At 35.5% G+C, this 6,358-nt stretch overlaps 1 long non-coding RNA gene across 1 annotated transcript; it reads right to left on the bottom strand.

The window, feature by feature from the left end:
• Positions 1-1,015: 1,015 nt before the first annotated feature.
• On the bottom strand, positions 1,016-2,228 carry LOC149901158 (uncharacterized). Its single transcript, XR_016457697.1, has 3 exons — positions 2,012-2,228; positions 1,757-1,848; positions 1,016-1,649 (listed from the first exon to the last, which is right to left on the bottom strand). It is a non-coding gene; the product is annotated as an uncharacterized LOC149901158 (long non-coding RNA).
• Between the last annotated feature and the right edge of the window lie 4,130 nt (positions 2,229-6,358).

Below are 6,358 nucleotides of genomic sequence, written 5' to 3' on the forward strand. Positions count from 1 at the left end.
AAAGTGGTTCAATAATTATTTGTCCTCACACATTGAAACAATTAAGTTAAGTGGAAGGGCGTTCATTTTTAGATTAGACAATCTCTACCACACCCCGGACACTATACAAAATTATCGTTTTGACAGTCACAACTCACACTGTAGAGACTGCAAATGTGTGTGCTTTATGGTTGGCACATTTTTGACTAGCCTAAAAAAAATTCGCGTTTTTCTGATGAAATACATCCGTAAACAGCACAATATCTAACCATTTTCTACGAAAAACGATAATCACAAATCCAAAATAATAAAATTACTTTAAGTCAATTTGATTAATGTTGTCAATCTTCGTTGCGTATCGTCCCTGTAGAAAAATGTGGACCATTTTTAGCCTGATCGTGCGGGGTGAGGTGAGGTAAGAGCTAGCGCGCACGAGCAACTTTGTGTCCGCAACTATTTTGTCTCTCCCATCAATTTGTATGGGGAATTGCGTCCGTACATGCGCGCACTTTCATACTAGCCCATAGGTGGGAGAGACAAAATAGTTGCCGAGACAAAATTGCTCGTGCGCGCACTGTCTTAGACAGTGCGCGCACGAGCATTAACTATATATTCGAAGACTATATCTCCATTCATCCAACCAGATTCACTTCTGCCGAGGTTCCAGTCTTTTGGCATGCTGTCTGTTACACTTTTTGGTGGTCTAATGTATGGAAAAACTATCAACAGAGGGCATATCTCACCACTAGCGTTAAATTTCACTAGCACTGACAGATTATCTTTTTCGTTTCCTGCTTTATGGTACAGATTCCGATAACTTTTCGGCCCAAGAACTTTCCCTGATTTTGGTCAAAGTTCGAGTAGATCAGGCCCTGATTTGGTAAACTCTGGAGTGCTTAAAACCCTCAACGAATGCCACGGATTCTATGCCACTCCACGACCCTTCGTAGTTTTTAAAACACGTGTGATTGGGAGCTGACAATTTTTTAATTTGAGAAATCATACAGTATTTATTTTAAACAGCCATGTAGAGGACTTGTTCGGTATCCAATTATTACCGCAGCACCCGACAAAGCGTTGTAATATTTTTTAAATGATCTTTTTGACCTACATCCGTCGGCAACAACGGTTATCATAGGTACTCGATCTGCATTAACATTACCATCTCGCACAGCTAAATCAAATTCTTCTTTTGCTGCTTCTTCTATATATTTTTCTTTTGCCGTTTCCCATAGTTCACAGACTTTTGTGTGACATTTGGCATACAAATGATCTGACATAGAAGGTATTTCAAGTGAAGCAGATACCTGTTCTAAGCCCGCGTATCCAGAACCAATAGACATGAAAGCACTTACCACATTTTCGTTTAGGTCGAATTCATTTTTATCATTAGATTTTTTACAGTTCTTTAAACTCAATTTAAGGTTGCACATTTTGCAAACAAACTCAAATTTAGACACAAATCCCTTCCTTTTTTCTCCTAATAGTTTCAAATGATTAAAGTTACAACCTAATGGAGAGTTATGATGTGATATTTCTAGTAACAGTTCATAAAAATACATAAAATCTACAATTCTATTTCCACCGACTCTGATTTCATCATTTTTTTCTTCTGGTTGTACTTTAAAATCTTCTGCATTTGATTCAGCTGGCGAATGAGGTATGGAAAGCTAGAAATAAACAAATTATCAAATTAGACTATTTAATAAAAGTATTGTGCTATTTATCCTACAACTAGGTTCAGGATACCTTTTAGAATTTAATGTTTGTAACTTACATTTGAATTACTTTGCGTCGTTATATAGCAGCAAGCCTCTGAATATTTTGTATTTCATTAGACGAATTAGCTGGCGAATGAGATTTAGAAAGCTAAAAAGTAATCACATTATTAAATAAGACTAATTATATAAATATATTGTGCAAACTCGTATTTATCAAACGATTAGGTTTAGGTCTAGGATACCTTGATGAGTTTACAACTTACATTGGTATTATCTGTCTGTATTGTGTATATGTGATTAATTATACTTACATTTCTACATTATCCCCTTTTTTTTCAAAATTTTCAGGTTGTTGTTTTCTTTCTGTCATTGTGTGATCAGATGTAATTAATGTATTCTGCAGAGAAATGCCAACATCTGGTACGTTTACCCTATAAGTAATAGAAGAAAGCTACAGTTGTAACGAGTAAATTCGTAGTTTTGGCAGTAGATAGGTAGATAGTACTAGGAGTACTAGATAGTACTAGTTGTATTAGGTAGGAGAATAGGTACTATGGACATAGATAGGCAATTTGTTACCGCGCAGCGAACGCCCAACGTTGGTAGGTAAAGGTATGGAGATATTCTAGATAGGTAGGTACCGAGTATACTTACATTAGATTGACTGGACAGTGTTGCCGTTCCGACAAATTCCGTATAAATACGGAGAAATCCGTAAATCTGGCAACAGCGCAATCAAGTCTAATGATCTAATCTTGATCACAGACTAATAAGAGTACTAGATCTTGATTGAAGTCCGCGCATCATAGATAGTGTTTTGTCTATGCACCATAGCTTGGGGTTTCTTAGAGGGCAATGATCGTCTGATTTTGGCAAATATTTTTATTTTTCCGAAAAAATAACAGCAAGTCAAAATCAACGTAGATATTTATTAAAAAATCACAATAAAAAAAAATCTGGTTATTAAAAAATATGAATCTTCATACAATTTCTAACACTTACATACTTCAAAATCAAAACATATGTCAACCGGATATTCAGTATCACCAGCATTGGAAGTGGAGACCTCTCCAATGTGTACACCAGCTACTCTAGGCATTGGTTTTCCGACTTGATTAATCACTTCATCTAGCAGATCGTAACTAGAGCAATCCTTATTTTTAATTTTTAATTGGTTTCTAATGAGTAAAATGGAGTTTAAAGTTTGTTCTGAAATTTTATTTCGGAGTATGTTTTTCACGATCTTCATGGTGCTAAAAACTAGCGTGCCTTTCTATTTCTGCGTTTGAGTTTGGAAGTGACAATATTGTGATAGCAAAATCACATAAATCCTGGAATGAATTTATTCCTATAGCATTTCTGTATGAAGCTACTTTTGCCCAGAAACTAACAGGATCACCGTTTAAAGGAGACCAATCCACAAAGTTAATGGTCTGCCCTTGCTGTAAGATTTTATCAATTTTTTCTTCAGACATGCCTACTTCTTTTGCAAGGTCTATAATAGTTAATAGTCTTTTATTTGTTTCAATGTTTCTTCTTCGCTCAAGAGTATCATTTTTTGTAGTGCTTCATAGTTAGTTGGAAGCCGTTTTTGTAGTGCTTCTCCTAGTTTCAGATTAAAGACAATACAGCGCGATCTTATTAAAGCAATATTCACATTATGGGATGCTGGAAGTTTTTGAACTTCCGACTCAAAAAGATATCCCAGGTAAGGCAAAGGATTGAGATGATCTTTTACTTTAAGGTTGATAAAATCTTTGTCTGTTGTTGCTGCAGTTGGCAATATGATTCTTTGACATACAGAACGCAACAATGCCATTAAAGAACTTAACAGCTTTACTGAGTTGGCTTTTTCGCTTTCGAATATTTTTATTGTTTGCTGTACTTCACCCAAAATGCTTTTCAAAAAGTACATGTAAAGTCGATTTTGTTGGTCAGAATACATAGAATATAGCATTTCTGCTGTATAACACCGGTCCTTGGTAGTATAAAAATGTAGTTTTAGCTCGTCCCATTGTAATAAAATTACAATTGCCGGTTCAATCGAAAGCCACCGCGTGTCACAGACCCTTAAAACTTTCAGAGGTGTTTCACCACAATTTATTGATTCAAAAATCTTATTATATTCAATTTGGAGCAAACTTGAGTGTCCACATTATTATCATCTGATGCCTTAACTCTGTAACTGTAAGCTGCGTCTCTTAATTTCGCCTCATTTTCAGGTCGTCGAGGTCGTCTCTTTACTATAGAAAGTACGGTGATTAATCCCGCTAGATACTGATTTTGCTCATTTCTATCTCTCATAGAATTGAAGTTGTTTAAAATCGAGTGCTGGGATGTGTTTGATAACGTATTAAAACAATCAAAACACATGCATGCATTAATTACATGCATGGATCACCTTCAGTATAACAATGATTTCGCAATTAACGCGTAGTGTTACTTACACGACCACATTTTTTACGATTTCTAGTGTTTTTATTTTTGTCCACAGCATCATCCAAACTATATTCGCTATCAGACATGACTTAAATCCTTTTAAATTAACTGATCGGCGCAAATTTTGTTGAAAACAGTAGTCAGTGTTGCCACCTTGGATTTTTATAAAGCCCTAGGTGAAAAGTAAAATGTCGCCAGATTTCACAAATTTGGACCACAAAAAAAACCACCAAATAACTCCAAATTATTATTGAAATATCACATTTAAGATAACCTTATTTAAATATAAAACGAACAAATATGTTGTACCTGGTACAAAAATTAGTCAAATATGTTCGTTTCAACTTAAAAATATTTAGTACCTAAGATATAGGCAATTAAATAAAACAACATATGTAACTATGTTCATTAGTTATCAATTTGAAAATAATCAGTTTATACTAATATTATAAACTAGCTTCCGCCCGCGACTCCGTCCGCGCGGATGTCGGTCATCGCGTGGATGGTCTCCATTTTGATTAACTCTGACAATGACATCTTATAAATATCTATTGGACCCAAATACGGCTAGGCCTATAATAATACGCAACGTGTGTTCGCGGTTCTACAGAACAACGTCTATGGATAAAACTGAAAAATTAAGATTAATTTTTTTTCTACGTATTTTTCCAGGATAAAAAGTATCCTATTTTACGCCCAGGATAATAAGGTATAATTATACCAAGTTTCATCGAAATCGAACCGTTAGTTTTCACGTGATGTCTTCACATACAGACAGACAGACAGACAGACAAAAAATTTTTTAATCACATATTTGGGTTTGGTATGGATCCAGTAACACCCCCTGCTATTTATTTTTTCAATATTTTCAATGTACAGAATTGACCCTTCTACAGATTTATTATATTATTATAAACTAGCGGTCCGCCCCGGCTTCGCCCGTGGAACATATTTACGTTTTCTCTACATAAGAACCATCCTTGTACTTCAAGGAATATAATAGAAAAGAATTATCGAAATCGGTTCAGCCGTTCACACGTGATGCCGTGACAACGCGAAACGGGTGCAGACCCGCCGCCTTTTTATAGCTCCCGCCGCGAAGCGCGTCGAACGCGGCAACTGATACACGAAAATAATCCTTATGGCATGATTCTGTATTCACGCGCGATGACTTATAGCGTATTTCATGTATAACTTTGGTGTTTCTAAACCGATTTACATGATTCTTTTACTATAACCTGCCCAGGAGTATGAAGAATAATTGTGCCAAATTTGGTTAAAATCCGTCGTGTAGTTTCTGTTTCTATAGCGAATATACAGACAGACAGACAGACAGACAGACAGACAGACAGACAGACAGACAAAAATTTTACTGATTGCATTTTTGGCATCAGTAGCGATCCCTTATCACCCCTTCATAGTTTTTTTTTAAATATATTTCATGTACAGAATTGGCCTCTCTACAGATTTATTATAAGTATAGATAGGAAAGGTTTGTATGCATGTATGTATGGTTTTCGCGCATAAACTACTGGACCGATTTTAAAGAAATTTGGTACAGACAATCTTTAGACCCTGGGAAAGAACATAGGCTACCTTTTATTGCGAAATATGTACCACGGGCAAAGCCGGGGCGCACCGCTAGTATATTATAAATCGAGAGAAACAAGTGAATTCAAGCAAGTGATTTCATAAAACAACATAACTATGTTCATTAGTTATTAATTTGAAAATAATCAGTGTATTATAATTCGAGAGAAACAAGCATGGAAATTAAAATTCAAGATTGTCAAAAGTTATATTTTTCATAACTTCTTAATAATTAACTGAAGCTGAAACTACTGCCGCCGTCGATACAGATGTCGCATGTGGTTGGTTTTAAAAAGAGTACTTTGTGTTTTTTTCCAATAGCTGCAATAACATCGCTTTATAATTCATAATTATAACATGTAGAATTTCAAGCAAACTTGCCGTCGACCTTCCCCGTCATTAATATAATAATTAAAAGTATTTGTTCTATAACTGGATTCCTTATTTCTCTTCCTTTTTTAGGGTTCCGTAGCCAAAATGGCAAAAACGGAACCCTTATAGTTTCGTCATGTCCGTCTGTCCGTCTGTCCGTCTGTCCGTCTGTCACAGCCGATTTACTCGGAAACTATAAGTACTACAGTGATGAAATTTGATGGGAATATGTGTTGTATGAACCGCTACAAAAATAT

This window comes from Colias eurytheme, chromosome 17, assembly GCF_061535395.1.
Source record: "Colias eurytheme isolate Ceu_HAF_F1 chromosome 17, ilColEury1 Martin Lab GWU primary, whole genome shotgun sequence".
NCBI lineage: Eukaryota > Metazoa > Arthropoda > Insecta > Lepidoptera > Pieridae > Colias > Colias eurytheme.